Raw genomic sequence first — 20,236 nt, forward strand, 5'->3', positions numbered from 1 at the left:
ATCATTAGATGTAGCGTTAATCAATACACTAATTAAAAAGCTACTGCGAGAGAAAATATTTATTTTTATTAGACACAATTTAAAATGTTTGAATACTACTAGTTTGCATTTAATAAATAGTATTTCTGACTCAAAAACAGGTTAATGGATGAAATTACTTTCTAAAGAAGATATTCTTGTAATGACAGTTATTACATTTCTTATGCAATTTCTAGGTAGACGTGTGTTCTAAGAAAGCAATAAGAACAATGATGAAAAATTACTACTATAAATGTACTATGCACATTTCACATTGGTGAACATAAATTGACGATGTCATGTTACGATGTATGCATCTGGGTTATATAAAACTTTTTATCACAGGACTCTATATAATGCAATATTTCTTCAAAAATTTGAAACGTTCTTCTTTAACGTAAGAATATAAAGACATACATTTCAGTTAAAATCATAAAAATAAAATGCTTGAATGTAGCAGATAATACAAAGTTCCTCAAACTCGGTTAATATAAAACTATATTTTATCAGAATCATAATAAAGATTTAGCTATTTACGCATCCGGTTTCGAACATACTAGCGCAGATAGTATTAATCCATGAGACTTTTGATAGCAAATATCGATCTGTAAAATAAATACGTCAATAAATCCACTGCGTATTTAAGCAGAAAGAATGTAATATCCCTAAGGGTATGCGGGTTGGAATAAACAGGAGCGCACCATGTGATATCTCACTTGTTCCCAGTAATTGTTCGTCGCAGAGCAATCGCTTCGATCGATTTGTGATGACTCGAGGGCACGATCGAGCTCGATATACTCTGCCGAACGACTGATAGTTTTTTAGTTGAAACGCGTCGTCGATGTAGAATTCTCGATCAGTTTCGGGAATATAGCGCGGCAATATTGTTAATATGGAGAGGGATGCTCCAACGGGCGCGTGTACATATTTCCCTTTTGCAGACAGCTCGGCAATATGGCGACTAACTTATGTAAACGCACGTGAATATTTTAATTCGCGCGTGATATAGCCCGGATGTACATTCTACGTTTAAATTCGGTACTAACTTTTATAAATTTACAGAATATGTTTTAGCTGTTAATTAAAGCATGAACTCCTATAAAAAAAAAACTATATGAAAATTTAGCAAAATTTACTATCGACTCGAATGTGATTTTTATTATAGTTGATATAAATTCGTATATCTTCGTAATATCGTTTTAGTGCGTTCTAATTTTCTTTCGTCCACAATATCCATGTTTTCAATCAATTCTCATATTTAACATTGGAATCACTTGAAAAATTCACCACAAACGAGATTGAGATATTCAAGTCATAGAATTTATAATTTCGCGGTATTTCCAAATATCTTCGATCGAGAGAGTTTAATGAAGCGATATTTGCATGATATAGTACCTAATAATACGATGATGTTACTTTACAAAATTCATGTTTAATCTTGGAAAAATCTTGGAAATCGTAAACACATTCCAAAGAGGGAACCTTTGCAAGAGAAGCGAGAAAAGAGTTGTTTTAATCACGACAGCAGATCTACTCGCATCAATAATCTTCTTGAGTTTCCGCGAATTTCAAGGACGAAAGAAGGTGTAATCGCCGATGTGAAATGTCCAAGTTTTCGGATTATTTCGCGTTTCGATTACGTGGAAGAGAAGCGCTCTCTAAGCGCGATCGTCGGGACGCCGTGCGTCGGGCTTATATTTAACCCGCCACGTAAGTCGCGGATTCGCGTCGCGTCGCCTCATACCGAATCGTGCATGAGAGATGCGTATATCCCCCGCATCCAACTCTCTCACACTCGTGCGTGTAGGCGCTTCGTAATCGTCGATTAGTAGTACGCGATACGTCGCCCTCGCCAATCGTCGCATCGCGTCGCGATGCGTAACGAGCGAGTGAGTTTTTGAAGATGGTCCAATTTGCCGCCGGCGTCGGTTCAATGCGCTTCCACCTCTCCGCGCGATCTCGGCATCGCCAAGACCACTACCCCCCCCCCCCCCCCACCTCGTGGTGGCTGCATGGACCGCTGCCGAATGACTCTACCGCTTGACTCGCATGACGACCTTCCGCGGTCGATTTATCGCGCCGAACGTGACGAACGACGGAACAGGGTCATGTTCCTCCTCCGAGAGAGACCGCGCTCCGTGAGATCCCTGCAAATGACACCGAGTCTAGGAGGAAATTTTTTATCGTGTGTACATATTTCATCTTTCTCTTATTTATCTGAAGCTTTAAGCTTAATTAATTCGTTAGGATTCTTAATTAAAGATAATTTTATACAACCAGGAATTGAGAGTAGATTTGAATAAGTGTTTAAAATACAGGTTTTGTATTGAATTATAAATATCAAAATTGTAACAACGAAATATTTTTTATGCTTTCTGTACTTTCTGATATCAAATTAATATAAGATAACGATTCGAATTTCTAAAACAAATAAATATACACTTTACATTGTAATAATTAAAGAATCGAGATGAAAATATAATAGATTAGCTCGTGGAAAGTCCCTTTCTCGTATTGGACACTGAGAATTTGAATGTTTTTTTTTTGCCCGTCGCGGTAGAATCGCGATTGAGACAGGAGTAAGGAACGATCCGATATTTGATTTACCTTAAACGCTCGGCGCGAAAAGTAGAAAGCCGCTGGCGGTACGACAAATTCCGCGCGGGCATTGGAGGATGACGAGGTCGGTGTCGCAGGCTTGCAAATTTTCTTCTTATCTTGAACCTCGTGTCGTGACGGAACGCAAGCGGTAATCGTGAGCGCGCGCGTCGGTTCCACCTGTCCTTAACAGTTAACAAGTGGCGCGTAATCGCGACGACGACAGACAGATCGGAGCGAGCGTGCGAGCGAGGCGCACGCGCTCGATTTCCAACGTTAACGGAATAAAAGGCATTAATGAAACGTGATAGTTAGCGGCCACTTCACATCGCGACATCGCTACCCTGCGTACAAGGTGTTCGAAATATTAGCGTTAACTTTCTACTATCAATTTTAGACTGTTTTTTTCTTTTCCTCTACAGACGATGTTTATTTATTTATTTCAACGAGATAATATTATTCTTTTTTATTTTAATGTGTGAATGATTTTTACTTTTGTTTGTAGATAAACATCTATAATGTGCTCAGAAGTAATTGTTTTGTTTAGCAGTAAAAAACTATACAAAAACTTTTTGTGCTAATTGCAAATTAATTTCTGTGTCACATTTTTATTTTATTTTTCCGCTTAATAGACTTTTCTGTAACAAATATTTGGTTCATATGTAAAGTTTGTATATATAAAGTTTTTGATGAAACAAATAATGATTTATTGGCGTAATTGATATGAACACATATGAAGGTAGCTGATAAACATCATGGAAAACGCATCAGAAGCAATATAACATTTTATGTTTAAATATATGATCTGATTTATTATTTTTTTCTAAAAAATTTTATCGAATTTTAGAGTGATCGCTAGGGGAAAGCATGCTAGAAAATAATTAATCTTTTAAAAATCCTTGATTATTACAATTACGCGAGAGGTAAACCATTTAACCAACAATTTGTGCACTAATGAAATAATTGCGTAATATTAGAGTATGCAATAATGCATGACTAAATTGCTAACATCATTCCTGATGATTCTCGGTAATATAATATGTTTTATAATATGTATATTCATATAATATATTTACGTTTGAAATTATTTTATCTAATCTTTAATTTAAATAATTTAGTAAATCTTAATTAAATCTTAAAAATAATAAATCTTTATTAAATCTTTATTAAAAATATTTTTGAATAAATGAAAAAAAATGTTCTTTACAAAATGCTCTTTATAAAAATGCAAAAGGATTTTAAGTATCTGATATTATTTTAGCTTTATTTAAATGAAAATTAGCACTATTATGCCATTTTATACATATAATATCATTTATTAATACAAATAACTTAAATTTATTTTATTTTATTTTATTTACCTTGATACAAGTTAATTTTTATTTATGAACAGTTACACGATCGACCTAAATTTACAATGCGGACGCGATACAAATGGTTTTACAATCGCTGTAACGGACGTTACCACTCTCGCATTCCACATCTCACTTCGATTTGCGTAGAGTAATATCACAACAAATGAAAATAAGTTTTACGATGCGAATTATATGTAGAATACCGATAGGAAAGTAATACGTATAGTTTGGGCAGAAATCAATTGATGCGAAGTTCGGGGGATAAACAAAATTGATATTCAACTCCAAAATTCCAGAAATGCTGAAATAGAATTTGAAAGACCGTTTTAAGATCGTTTTCCTCTGAATTTCTCAGTTGAATAACAATTGAGAATGTAACGTAGCGAGATTAATTCTCGGATTTTACCTATTAAACCGTATCACATCGATGATCTACTTTCTAGAAACACAGAGGTGTAAGCGCGAATTTGAGACTTTTAGGTGTTTACCGAGGCGAAGTACGTGACAGTCAAAGACTGTTGTCTTACGAAACGAAGTTTCGATTATCACGACGTATCGATTTTCACCAACGCCGTTTTAATCAGTTCGCGTAGCTGCTACCCGAACCACGCCTCCAGGACCGATCGTTTGCCCAAGTTTCGGCGAAGATAAGCGAATTCCGGCGAGAAAACGAGCACGGGGCTCTTTGACGTGCTCGGAAACTACCAGCTGGTATTATCCACCATCGTTGTCGTCAACGTTTCCATCGTTCGTCTTTGTCGTCCTCTTCTCCTCCGCGAGAGTTCATAACTGTTGCGCTCGTTTGCTTAGCGCCTACCAGTTTCGCGCGAGTATTACATCTCGACGGCGGATCGAAAGTTTTCGCGACTTATCCCATTATCGTTCCTCGAAGATGTCGCGATCGTGACAGAATACAAGAGGGAACGACGGAAAGCAGACGCGGGATTGGCTCGGCTCGGTGTGTTTAGGAAATTGTTGTCGGAGGTCCCGCATCTTTCGTTACGTCGCAGAAGAATAACTCCAAATGTCTTCTCACGCCGATTACCTCCGCGGAAAATTAATATAATAATAACTGCGGTAATAATGAGAAGGAGAGCGTTGTAAAGATAAATCTCCTTGGAATCGCGCGGAATTTATGCTTGGTCGAAATCACATGAGAGTTTCGGTCGGCCTCGCAGAGGATCTCGTGTATTTTCGCCCGTTTCGTGTTCTTCGTTAAGTAGATTTATCACGTGCAAGTGCGGCGAAGGGTAATAGGATCTTCGACGGCTTCCCGAATCTTAATAAACTTAACAATCTTGCCGAATTGTCGTGATGAAATAATTAGCTCGGTTTTTTTTTCCGGGATATATGCCCTCTCTCCGGTGAGCGGCATCTCGTAATTGTGTGACGCGCTAATTAGCCGGCGCGCTAATTACGAGTGGATCTCGGCGAAGCGATAGACCGTGTTGACGTGGTGCGATTTTTTTTTTCAAGAAAGGACTAATTAGTAACGCGGTCGTTAGTATCGACCGTTGCGTATTGCGATGCAATTCGGAAATTAGAGTAATAGCTATTAAGGAATTATATCGTACGTCACAAAACGTATATTATAAAATCTTTACTTTTTCTAGTAATAATTAAAATATGATATATTATAATTATTATAAAAATTCTAAGATTTTAAATAATTTTTATAATATATTTATATTCAAATTATGTCAGATAAGTTTCTGCCTAAATTTATAGAAAAAATTTACTATATAAAGTATAAGAAAATATTTTATCGTAAACATCCAATTTTTGCTAAAAATAAAAATAATATATGAAGGTAATATATTCTCAAAGAAAAAAAAATAATTGTGGAAGAAAGAAGAAACTGGCGCAATATTAGAAAACACGAAAAGTACAAAAATATGAGATCCTATGATGTTCGATGACGGTTCGTTGATCCGTGAACTGTAAGAACATCTGTCGATTCCTCCTCTAGTTGGCGGTGATTAAGCCGAGGGAGGAGGGAGAAGACGTCAATTATAAGGCCTTAATCGGAAACTCGTTCTTACATTCTGTTAGTTTATACTCGTGCGACGTAAAAGCAGAGAAGGAGACATAAAGAGAAGAGGAACATTGAATGAGTATCGCAATATGTATTGCTTCTCTCTTTTCTTTATTCCGGCTTTCCGATCATCTCTCTATCTTTATGCTCTTCCACCTACCTCGATGGCACCATCGGTCGATCTATATCTTCTTTGGCAATCATGCGAGCACTTCCCGTAATTTTTCTGGCCGCCGAGTAATCGCGTATGTACGCCGCATGTGTCAACCACGTCCGATGTACTTGTGTAAGAACGCAATCTTGATCAGCTCGATCCCACGCTATCCATTACGGTAATGTAAGGGGGTTGCGATAAGGCATTCTTACGTACGTAAGTGACTCGTAAGAGAGTTCGCACGAGTGCCGGTAGTGGTCATTTTCGCAGGTTCGCTTTTCCATAAGATCTCGTTACGCGAACAATTTTTAAAGCGCTTAAGTCTTTTGATCCGCGCGATCGATCGCGAACGAATTATGCTGTCCCGATAGAAAATTAGGATAAATCTGTCTTGCAGCCAGATAGTCGTACGATTTATTATACCGAAACTGTGCTCCCGGTACTTTCGTCCTTTTGTGCATGCTTATCCGCATATATCGTTGCTCACCGTTTGTGCTCTTTGCGGGTTTTCTTTTGTAACCGTGAGAGCGCTTCCTGCCATTTTGTCGAGTAGCTGCAAAATACAAAGCCGCCATAAGGGATTCCGAGTTAGGCAGGAGCTCGTGTAAATGAATTAGCATGCGCATTATGTTGCGAATTAAGCATACTACTTGGACGCAAACTTAGTCTCGCCAAGCTCAACGGTACGTTTTGTTAATGCACGCCACAATGTGTCTGAAAATGGGTGCGCTTGATATGCACTGTGTGTTTCTTGGAACGTAACTGATCAATTATCGTAGAGCTTTGCGCAAACGTTATTTCACGATCCTACAAAGGCAACTGAATATTTCAAATATTTGAGATAATTTCTGCTTTTCAGTAGTTTACATGATTTCTTATTAATGGAAATACGGTTGGGAAAGCACAGCTTTCTCTTTGTAACACTACGGCAGTTTTTGCAGTATTTATCGCTAAACAGAATTTGCTAAAGTTAATATTTTGAATATTAATATGCGTAAATATTAACGTACATGGGAGCTCTAAACTTTATATCGCTTTTGCGGATATAAAGTATCAGGCGAAACTAAATATCATATATATATATATATATATATATATATATGTATATATGATATTTTGTTATTTATATGTGTGTGTGTGTGTGTGTGTGTGTGTGTGTGTGTGTGTGTGTGTGTGTGTGTGTGTGTGTGTGTGTGTGTTGTATATTTGAAGTTCTTGCCAACTCCATTTTTCATCGTTTAGAAGTGTCGCAAGTTCGTTGGCACATAAACCGAGCGATCCCTCAGGACTGTCGCCTTTGCGTGTCCTCGTAACGCGTAAAATGAAATAACGCGCGTGCCGAGCAGACAATCAGACTGATATTTCGAGTTTCCGGAAACAAAATTACCAACTGAGTATACGTCATTTCCAACATTCTTCGTGACCGCTCTCACACTTTCGACCGGCTCACGTTTGTGTCCATACTCTCTCTCTTCCTCTCTCTCTCTCTCTCTCTCTCTCTCTCTCTCTCTCTCTCTCTCTCTCTCTCTTGTCCGCAAACGCGCCAGTTCGTGGAATATCGTCGACCGATTTTGAATTAAACTTTGTGCGAATTCCACCCTTCGTAATGCCACGAAAACTCTTGCACAAAATTTTACCAGCTGGGCTATTGCCGATTCGAATCCTGTGAAAATTTCAAGCGAGTTTCCGAAGCTAAGCTTTCGAGATCGCGAATATACTAGGATGCGACATGGGAATGTTTCTTTTTACAGACCCGTGCGATATCAGAGATTTTCAGATTCATCGTAACGCTCGAAACTCAAACTAAACTTCTGTTAATATAAAGTTTATTTAGATATTTATTACGTAACACAACTTACATAGTTTTGGGACATAATTTACGAAGCCACTTCATGTTACGGTTTATTTTTATAATATTAGAAATGAATTTATTTTAGACTAAAGATTCCTTCTGTCGATCATTTTTTACGCGTTTGTCATGATCGTTTGTGGTCGTTGCGTTTATTTCCGTAATGAAATGCTCGACACGGTATTATGCGAACGCGTCGATGCGTCATAAAATCTCGCGAAACATGCGTATTTCGCTCCTGATCCTAACTTCATTCGCCATCGAACCTCGATCGACTCGTTTGACGCGAGGTGCGCAAATTCTACGGCTCCGGTGGCGAATTACTATTGATATTAATTGATGCCAATTATCGTCGCGTTCGACACGCAGCTGTATGTAGGACGCGAGCGCGTACGACTCGCGCCGATGCAACGGTGCATCGCGGTGCAACGACGCAACGGTGCTTCGGGTAAATAGCTGAGAGAGTTGTACGCGTCTCTCGATAATAGCGCGTATCGTCGTCGTCATCGTCGTCGTGATACTTTCGGTCGATCTAGAAAGGATCGCGCTCGCATCTGGATTTGATCCGCACCGGCACTGGCTCCAAGAATCGAATACGCCATCCATCTTAGAACATCGATGTTATTTCTGTTTATGTTCTGACAGACGATATCAGGGCAAACCGATATCGGAAAAATATCGATGCACGTGACACTCGTGACAGTTATGAGCTACGGAATAAGTAGCTTTTATTTAAGGCGAGCGTATCACCGTCTGCGATATCTGATAAATCGTGACACGAGTTGAGACAAATGTATCCTTTTCAGTCAAGAAATCTTTGATCGCTTCGAATAACGTTAATGTAAAAACCAATGCATCTAAATAATCTGATAATGTATAAATATATTATATATAGATGATAATTACCTAAATAATTTGTACTTCCCAATCACATTTCCATTTTACCTGATACTTATTTCTCTGATTAAATTCAATTGATTTCTTCGAGATTGATTGACTTCGAGTTTACATATCAAAATTTTCCACCGGTTTTAACATCTTTCAACATTTATTGCATCGCATTTAGAAATGTATCATAAATTTTACGAGCGATACGAGGGGGACGTAACGACAGAGGAGGTATTATTCGGTTTAACGTTAACGGGAATAGAGCTCGAGAGCCAACGGACACCAGATTGGGTCGCATCATGCGAACCAGTCAGCGGGGTGAGGTGCACTCGACTGTGCCATTCTGGGTCCGTAGGCGGGCAGGGAGGAAATCGGCACGTACGCATCCAGAGCACGTATGGCCCTGTGTCCGTACCCAGAGAGAGAGAGAGAGAGAGAGAGAGAGAGAGAGAGAGAGAGAGAACCCACAGGTACACGCTCTATATACTCTCTCTGGACGCTCACACGCAGTCCGGCACGCATACGCCGGTGGGCCCGCAGGTGAAGGCGCGCGAGGTGGGACGGTCGGACACCGTCGCGTTTCCCTCTCTCTGGTGGGGACCACACGTGTGGTGTGTGTATACACCGTGCCCGGGCGACTGGGTAGACTGCTGGGCGGTCGCCGATCCAATGCCGAGCATAAACACGCCGAGAGATCTTCCACCGAAGATCGTTCGAACCGTTTGAGAGCTGTGCGGATCGATCGATTGATCGATCGATCGATCGGTCGGTCGGTCGGTCGGTCGGGCGGGCGGACGGAGCGTACGGGATTTTATCGGATGTCACAATAGCGAAAGCATGACTACGAGAAAAATAGGATATTACATGAAATAATTATGTATAACAAAAGGGAATATAAGAGACACGTATGATATCTTAAATTAAAAGTGGTTTACAAAACGGTCATATATTTTATAATTTAATTGTGACTAAAAATTTATTTAATTTTTTAAAGGAGAAAAATGAGATTTATTTTTATTTTTAGAAGTATATATGAAATTTAAAGGGATGATTTAATGGAATAACTTCGATATGAAAGAATCGATATGAAGAAATATTAAATATATGTATTGAAATGTAACATCTGTTACTGACGTGTACATACATGTATTTTCAGAAGAGTATATTCACGTAAAAGATACGAGATAAGATCTGACTGCGTTTTATGTCCATTGCCAGATTTACGATTTAATTAGATAATATCATTTGAAATGGGTATGTAGTTGGATCGTAATCAATATTACAATATGCTCATTGTCGATTATAACAATCACTTTGTGATTATTATTACTTGATGTTATTTACTTGACATTATTTTCTGCATGATATAGTGATTATCTATTGAAATTAACTGATCGATTATTTAAATCATCATCTTCATTCTTGATACGTTATTACGCGGAAATCGATCTCGATCGATCTACTTGATTTATGTGTTCACATATCTATGCGATTGGAGATCGTTCTAACGCGAGGATTTATATTAAATTAATGCGAGCCAATTTCAGCATATAACCGTTACGCGCGTTTTTGGCATTAATTCGCGTATAATCCGAAAACGATAAACAATAATTTAGGCAAACTCTTTGATGAATTTTGGATTAATCCTTTCTTAGCACGCAGAAATTTTGAAATAACTAATAGTAATGGAAATATTTTGTGTGAAAAATAGATTGATGACAAAAATTCGATTTCTATTCTATATGTGTGAATATATCTGTGTGAATTTCAGAATTTTCTTTTAGAAAAAATTTCGATTTTAATAAACATTTTACAAAAATTTTAGTTGCAGTTTTTTTAGAGATTCAGAACGATGTGAAACGCTTGATTGTATTTGAACATGAAAGTCAGTTATATTCGTCACGGAGATAAATTTCATGCGTAATACTATTCAATCCCATATTGTATTTCGAAAATTTTTAAAACATATTTATAACCTGTTTTATTTATATAATTAATGTAACAGTATTTGTCTAGTATAAACTAATAAAAGATATTGATCCGTGTACCAACATATAAAAAAAAATTTACGGTAAACAAATTTATTAACCATAAAGTAAAATAATGTCTAATAAACATGTCAAGCGCTAAACAATTTATATAACATTGATATTTATTCCATTAGGGAGATTCGAAAAGTAACGATTGTGTGGGCGTTGCCGATCATTTAAATCTACACCTTCAATCCCCGTATTATTGATGCCAGTAGGTGGGGGCGCAAAGGATTAATAATTCGGCATATTAATTTAATTCCAAGCCGCGTGAGCGCAAAGGAGAGAAAGAAAAAGGAGAGAAAGGAGAGAGAGAAAGAGAGAGAGAAAGAGAGAGAGAGAGAGCGACAGAACCACGGCACACGAACGGCAAAACGAGCATTCGGCTCCGGATTGCGATCGGCGGATTAAATCAGGCTTGCGAGCCGCGCGCAAGGCAGATTAATTGCCCGGCGTATTGGCCGGTATGCCTCGGCGATCGTGTAGACTGCTGGGCGGCCAGCAGCCGCCGATCTCCTAACGTGTCCGACCGTTCTTGGAGAGCGTGATTATTTTTAGCAATCTGACCGACCGTGTGATCACAGTGAACGGCGGCGGGCGGCGGCGGCGGCGGCGGCGGCGGCGGCGGCGGCGGTGGCGGCGGCGGCGGCGGCACGATTGCACGACGAAACCGTGATCTCCGCAGTCGCGGCCCGCCCTATCCATGGAAATCTCCATCTATCTCTCTCTTCCTCCCTCGTTTCCCTCTCTGTCTCATTCCCACTCTGACTTTTTCTCCTCGGCAGATCGTAACGAAGTGCGAGAAGTATCGCGCGACACGATCGTGCAGCGCGCACGCCCTTTATTTTACCTCGCAGACAATTCTAACGATTTCATTCCGCCTTTTGATGGTTGATACTTTCAAGAGGCGATAGATAGATAGGATCCCGCGTACTACTATTCGTGAATTGAAATTTAATAACTTCGACGAATTCGCGTTTCGGCGCTAGACATATATCCCGCATGTTGGATATTCTACATAATATTTCTATTATCTCGTCGTTTCGTATTTCACTGATCATTAGCGGTCGCATGAAAACATGAACAACACCGTGATAATAACAAATTGCAATATGATAATAGTAACCGACGTAAAATAAACTGTTATTTTCAGGTAATAATTGATTAATTAGTTTAGTTAGTTTATATGATCGCGACCAATAAAATTGATTGACGTAGGCAGTATGTTGGAGATATATCGCATAAAGGATATGAAATATGAAGGATCAGGAAAAGAATCTTTGTTATCCTCACTTTTAATGATCTATTTAAAAATTACGAGAGAGAGAGAGAGAGAGAGAGAGAGAGAGAGAGAGAGAGAGAGAGAGAGAGAGAGAGAGAGTTTTATATCATTCTTAGAGGATGCGATTTTATTTATTTTTCTTATTAACAGGAAGGAACACGCGCGTGATTAATGTTTCCGATGGATATCTTTCGTGTCTCGCGAGGCGATAAGCATCTACGTATATCACTTTCCAAAGGAAAAGAAATTTTAATATTGTTCCTCCTGGCGATTTATGATCGCCATCCTGTATATCAGGATTGAACGCTATCCACAAGTCGACGAGCAAGCTTCCGCTCGCTGTTCTTTCCTTTCTTCTTTCTTTCCTTTGTTCCTTCCTTTCTTCTTCTTCATCGTCCTGCATCTCGAAATCGACAGGACCGGCAGGTTCATCGTTATATGACGATCAATGAGCCTGAACGCGATATGATAATTGGCCGGCATAACGGCGTCACCGCGGATTGAATTACGAGATCGTTCGTTGAACGTGGTGAGTCACGCGAACAAAGTGGAGCGAGCGAAGTGGAGAACTTTGCTTTTACTCATCGGTGAGAAAATATCCTAAAACTATAAACAAGGATATCAGAATACTAATCAGCTCCGAACTAAAACGTTTGCTTTGCGAAAGAGAGTTTTATAGCTATCTTTTTCACAATTCTTACCGACCAATCCGTGTCTGCACTCTATCGTTCTCTATTTTAGCTAGTAAACGTATTATTAGAAAGTCTTAAAATCTATTTTTAATTTTATTTATAATCTACTATTTATAATCTATATATATCTATATATCTTGATGTTTTATAAAGAAGTTGGATGTTGCTTCAAAATTGGCCTTACGTCATTTGAAATGAAAAGCGTTTTCTTTTGTTCAACTTGCTTTTACTGCTTCACCCAACAAAAAAAAAAAAAAAAAAAAAAAAAAACATTTTAATGGCGTACCCCGAATTAGAGCGAGAGCGTTACAACGCACGCCGAGAAAATGTAGAGTCGATGAGGTAGAGTCGGTGCAGTAACACACTTAACTGCAAGTGGATTACCTCTTACTGCGCCGTAAGTACATTAGTTTCTCATTCAAGACGTTATCGATAATCTTCGGCAATTTTTCGCTTCTACATGAGGGTTACTATCGCCGATCCGTACCAATTATTACATCGCGGATGCACAGTGTCGCTCCTGCGGTCGATCGTCGGGAACGCGCTCAAAATCATCGACATCGTCGCGACATCGTTGCGATAACCCGAGCTTCCGGTAATAGAGAGCATGCCATTTCTGTCGTGTTCGCGGCATCGGTTGTTAATCATCCGCAATGAATCAGTGCTGGCACGATTCCGAAAACACGTCTCGTTCTCGCCAAATTCAAGGCTTCGAACTTGAAGATCGATCGGATACGCACGAGTGATCGCTCTATGAAAACTTTTCTTCTCTTACAATTGCAAACGCTTGAAGAACATCATTTTGAAATCATACTCTTTTTCCGATTCTAAAAAGAATTGGAGCTCTTTTTACGAAGCAAAATAATGACAAGGAAAATAATGTCATTATGACAGTTCAATTAATTATCCAACGAGGGAATACGCATCAAATTTATCATATTTGAGGAAAAAACGGATTGTATTAAAGCAGAAAACGTGAGTCCAACGCGACACCTCATGTCCATCAAAACACGACTGCTCGATCATTTTTCTCTTTCATATCCTCTCTTTCTATTTTTCTCGGTCCTTTTGCTGTCTATCAAAGCGCTCCAATATCTCGTTAAAAAGTCGACAAAAAGTTCCAGTCAGCTGTTCTCTCTCTCTTCCTCCCTCTCCTTTTCTCTCTCCTTCTCTCTTTCTATCTCAATATGTTTCTCCCTTTCCTTTCGTTCTCTGATCCATCCTCGTTGTTTCATTCTACCCTCACACACCACGAACGAGTCTACAAAAAAGGATAGTCTGTCGATAACATGTGTTTTCCCTGCCGTTTGAACAACCCCCAGCTTCCATCGAACATGCTGGCATCATGCAGTAACGCGAATAACAAAGATAAGTTGCTTCTTTCTCTTTTTTCATCCTTAGTAAAGATGCACTTAATTAAAGGATCAAAGATTTTATATCAGCTCATCGTTTTTAGTTCGCCAATTTATACAAACTTCTATTTGAACGAAACAGTTTTGTTTTATTTTTTAAACTTTTTATACAAGATATAATAGATAGATTAACTTCTCGGCCAATTTGGAATTAAGGATAAGATTCTATCATATACTTTCATTTTCTAATTCTTAAAATTCTTAAAATTTTAGTCTATTTTTCTTAAAGACAGATATAAGGATTATGTGTATACAAAGAATTTAATAGAAAAATTTATATACTGTATGAAACACAATACATAACTGTCTCTCTTTGCCCTTTCAAAAATTCTTTACTGTTTCACACTATTTTTTTTTGCTTATACTTTCGATTTTACAACACTGCATCCGAATTTTCGAAATTTTGCTTCGGTTTTTACGACGGTTTTTATGCTTTTTGAGGGCAAAACATGCTTGTTGGAAAACACAGCCGATGTGTAACTTTTCATAGAACTAGTTATCGTGTACGGATTTCACTGGATGATCGGATGTAATATCCTTTCCGCCTCCTGCATTGTAATTATAGTGATTGGCGCGTATTGATGGACCATTGCGTATCGTATTGTAATCGTAATGTAATAGCGCGAGTACCTACTGTAACGCAAACGGACATTAATTGAAGTGCACGAATTATAGGCATTTGCGAATGATTTACGCCTGACAAACGTAATTGCCAATGTGTTTGTAACATCGTGATATTTATATGGTTTCTTCTGTAAACGAGCTTTTCATACATAAAAAGAACAGATGAAAAATTAAAATACTTTATGTACATATATATTTTATTTTCATATACTCGTATTATTCTCGAATTTTGTATTAGAATCTTTTAATTCAAGTGTATTATTTTACATATTAATATTTATACATTAATGTTTGTTATAGAATATTTTAGATATTTGAAATATTCGAAAGAGAGAGAGAGAGAGAGAGAAAATATTTTGAGTACAATATACAAATATCTAAATTTAATATCGACATTGTTTATAGCAACACGCGATATCACGTTATGTCAATGATTGTTAGAACAAACGATAATTTTGTCAGCCTCGTATCCGTGATGCCTGGTTCCCCTCTTTCTCCGCTCGTTTTCGTGCCTTTTAGCTCTTCCTCTTTTGCATCGGCCGCTCGTTTTAGTACGTTGCTTTTCAATTTTCGAAGCCGGTTTACGCGACGGTGAACGTCCCTCCCTTCAGCGAAAGAACCACGAACGTGACTATCGCGTCGATGGATCGAAACGGATGTATATTGTAACTTTCCGGGAAGCTTATTCCCGCGTTTGCATTTCACGAACGTTGTCATAGCCTTTCATCGTTGTTTTACACGCCGCCACATTGTGGGCGATGCAACGCGCACTGACCGCGATGCGGTGCGCGTATTACGCGTCTGCCGATATTTAACGAGCGTTGCGCGTATTTCGGCGAACTATTCGGCTACCACCGAATTAATGTAATGCGCGTGGCGCGTTGTCGCGTTGTCGTTACTCTCATACTCCGTGTGCAACGCAAATCGACCGACGTCGCGTTACGCGGAATAATTCATAAATAGTCAAGGCCGATCGTGGAGCGTTTGCAACGTAGAAAAATATACTGACGGCGGCGAGAGCGCGGATCTGGCGCAGCCAGCAGCGCGCCTAGAACTTGTTAGATCAGACGGCCCGACCGGCGCGTTTTGTCGCAGTTATAAATATCCTACTCACGGAGTATTATTTCCGAACGCTCCAGAATACACTCGGATCCCCGAAAGAGGTCACGTAATACGTGGAAAAAAATAAGGAAGCAGGAAATCTCGGTTGCAACGAGAATTAAACTGTCACGGTTCCTCGCAACACCGGTCATCTTTTCTTCTTTTAGCGTAATTTTAATCGGAAGGCTTTCAGCTAAATAGATGGATTTGTTATTGGAAATGTTATTCTCGTAATGACGTTATTCTCGAATTCAGGTATAAAAATTTTCTTTAAAATATTATTTTGAAATATATATATATATATATATATATATATATATATATAATACATTAAATATATAATGTATTATAATATATTATTTAATATAATATAATATATTAAAATAATTTATTAATGAGTTGAGAAACATTCAATGCTTTCTTAATGTTCACAACTACGATCACAACTACATATGAATGCAATTTCCAGTTTATATAAAAAGTTTATATATGATAAATTATTGCATTTTTTATTACTGTTCTACTTTAATAAATTGAATATTTATGATTGCATTGGGGATCGTAAATCATTAATTTTTATTAGCAGTTTTTCCATATGTAATAAATAATGAAACTTATGCGGATTTTTTTTCATACAGATGATACTTAAAAGAATCATTGCAATTATATAACAGCTGATGACATTTTATATTATCAAGCAGACCATTATTGCAACAATGTTTGGATATATCCTCAATAATTATAATGACTTACTAATTGACTACTAATGTCTCAGATAGATATCTGAAGTAGATACCGGAGATAGATAATCATCTAGTTCATAGTGCTCCTGTGATTCAAAATTAATATCTAAACACACGGGTGTTCTCACGAGTACTTCGACCGCAAGGATAGAGAGAGCTCAGTTAAATCCTATCGAGTGGTTATCGAGTCGAGTAATTAATGGAGCCATCGCGTGTTTGGCTTGTTAATTACTCGTTAGCGGCGCTTTGTCCACCATTCACTATCGCATTTGCGGAGATTTCGCGGTGTTTGAGAATATCCCTTTCTCCTCGAAGCGAAAGAACCACCGAGAATACAGAAGTAATATCCTCCATTCTCCGAGAGGAGTCTGTCAGCTTCTTTTCTCTTTCGGTTTCGCGAAGACGTGTAATCCGGCCAGCTAATCTTTTGCCGCGATTTTTCCGGAGGGCTAACATCTGCCTTCCTTTTTTCCTTCCCACCGTTCTCTCTCTCTCTCTCTCTCTCTCTCTCTCTCTCTCTCTCTCTCTCTCTCTCTCATCGCTTTTGCGCACCGTACTTTCTTTCTTCAAGCGTTTTCCTCATTCTCTCGATGCTAGTCACGATCATCCCAACAGCTGTCCACACCAGACACGACACACTCCGGATTCGCCGCACGCGTAACCGCTCATTACTGTGAGGTGATACAACAGACTCGCGGAAATATTCGGCGCGGCTATTACTGACGCTAGTAAGCACGTACTCTATATGATAATGGCGCCACTCTCGAGCGACTCATTCAGCCCTCGAATCGCTTCCGCGATATTCGCTTTCCATGATCGTTTTGGTGTTATCGTGAAGTGCGTCGAAGAAGTCTAGGCTTAAATGTAACGTAATGTAATGTAATACAAGGGATGAATACGAATCCGAATGGAATAGAGTGTTCTTACTTAAATAGGAATTTTTTTATTTCATTCACCTTTTTTAGAAATATGTTTTTAATTTATAATTTTCTTAAATCTAATTTTCTTTTTTTTTTGTTATATAAATTTTAATAATACCTAAAACCTACTAACCTATATGATTTTAAGAGTTAATTATCGTATGTTTAAATAGAAATATAAATTTGTTAAAATTTTCTAGAAAGTGTATCACGAGAAAAAGACGTTAAAAATCACGTCTTGAAATATATTTTAATGGTATACAATTGCGGGAGGGAAAATTTTACTTTTACAATTGTGCTTGCGGAGCATACGTCCGAGAAAGCTCTTTTACATTTTTTGGTAGAAAAGTTAGCAGAAATTATACTCGCACTACGTAGGTATCGTAATAAGGACGGCTGAGTGTAGGATTTTTGCGCGCCTCACGCGGTGTAAAATAATACGAGGAATCAGGCCATTATTAAAATAGCGCGTTTAGTCTGGCGGTAGTCGTCGGCCTGATGGAATTGCATCACCGCGACCTACAAAAAATAACGCCTTTCCTAAAAATATTTGGTCGGACAGCCCGGAAAACGTAGCAGCGCCAGGGGAATATCCACAGCAGGATATTTTAATTTTTCGCCGTTCTCGGAGAAGTTGCGAGCTTCGTACTGAAAGAGTTCACACACAAACACACACACACACACACACACACACACACACACAACGGATTTGTTCCAAATAGAATTTCAGGTAAAATGATATCAATAAATTTGCGGCAAAATCTATTTATGTTTTGAAAATATTTCACAAAATATTTTTTTATATATTTGTAAAAAAATATTTGTTTTTTTGTTTTTAAATTAAGCTTGACATAATTTTTGAATCACGCATCATTGCATTAGTCGTTAAAAGGTATACAATATTTATAATAATTTTTTATAAAGCGCGCTTATGATATCTAAAATTAATTAAGTAAAACTAACTCGAGACAATACTGATGCAATCGGCCCTTAGCCCTTTAGTGCATTATCTTGATCGATTCTACTCCCGTTGACGTCGTTTAGTTTCGCGCAACTTTCCACTGGGAAATCGGAGCTGCGCAGTCGAAAAAAGGAGACGGGTGTGACGGCGGGAAATGGCAGAGAGAAAAGATGGGGATAGATGAACGGGTGCGATCATCGAAGAACGGAACAGCAACCAGCGGTCTGGCCGTCGTCGCGTAGTCACAACATGCTGCGAGTTATTGCCCCCGAGTGCCTCCATCGTTCTTCCTTGCTGCAATCGTTCTCTCTTTTCCCAACGCCTTAATTTCTCCAATTCGCGGCCAAAAAGGCGACGGTGCCGCCCGGCTGTGCGCCAGAGCGCGGCGAATTTCTCTTCGTCGACGTCACTCTCATCTCGGGGATTAACTTAACGATCTTTCTCTCTCGGAAAAGTGAAGAATGTTAATTCATGAGATCTTACTGACTTTGCTGTACTTCTTCATTCATATCTTCGTGTCAGAGATATTTTGGATATTTAAGATATAAATGTGTGCTGTATTAGGCACGATTGAATATAGATCGAGGTTTGCTCGATAGCATCTAAAGACGCGACACAACGAAGTGTTGTCTCACGATTGTTTCTTTTCACATTATATTTACATACTACAAAATGATACAACAATCAATAACTTCTGAATAGTTGCATTTTTTAAATGTTTCATATGAGAATAAATGCATTTTTCCGTGTGTCAAAATAAAGAAGAGAAAAGGATGAAAATGAGTTTTTGAAGCAGGAAAATTATATAATTATGATATAGTCATAATTGTATATTTTCTTCTTTCCGTTATTATAAGAAGGACAATACTTTACGGCTCCGGACATTGCGGTATCTGAAAGCGTGAGGTAGTCACAACAATAACTATATTGCATATCGCGCAGGAGAGATATCGCTGTTATTTGGTTTGATACGCGTGGGTGGCATGGCTATACAGAATAGCGGTTTCGATTTATGTTCAACTGTGCCTAATGCATCACACATTTATATCTTAAATACTAGAGATATCTTTCTAACGGTTTTGAAGACATCGATAAAGAGGTACGATAAAATTATGTTCTCCCTTAGCTTTTACAGAGAAAAAAATCGTCAAATTGATCACTGTTAATAGAAAAATTAAGACACCATCGTCAATGTTCTTCGTGATTAATCAACACATTCGACTAGTACACCTGGTCAACATCAATATGTATAGCATGGATGTCCATTGTGTGCTCCCGCAATATCTTAAATCTTAACAGTAGCGGGCGATGTATCGCGGATCTGACAGACGTTTGCTGATGCGAATTCCGCTACGTTCGGCCCGACGCATCCCTCCAACATTTTGAAATCGCTGTCACACCGATATCATGCATATTTATGCCGTACGTCGACCGTGATTGTTCGTATTTCTGCTCGTCGCGTTTATACAGCTATTTGCATTTTGGCAGTACTACCTATTGATGCACTCACCGGAGAGTGAGGAGGGGTAACGGCATGATGAAGAGAGATAGAGGAGACACATAGAGAGACAGAG

General features: G+C 38.5%; 1 protein-coding gene across 4 annotated transcripts in view; it reads left to right on the forward strand.

Moving 5' to 3' along the window:
• The window catches only part of vn (membrane-bound neuregulin protein vein), a 323,286-nt gene that overhangs the window by 3,415 nt on the left and 299,635 nt on the right, over positions 1-20,236 (forward strand). The gene's annotated exons all lie outside the window — the stretch shown is intronic.

The sequence above is a fragment of the Pogonomyrmex barbatus genome, unplaced genomic scaffold, assembly GCF_055798465.1.
Source record: "Pogonomyrmex barbatus isolate J1 unplaced genomic scaffold, ASM5579846v1 scaffold1, whole genome shotgun sequence".
Taxonomy (NCBI): domain Eukaryota; kingdom Metazoa; phylum Arthropoda; class Insecta; order Hymenoptera; family Formicidae; genus Pogonomyrmex; species Pogonomyrmex barbatus.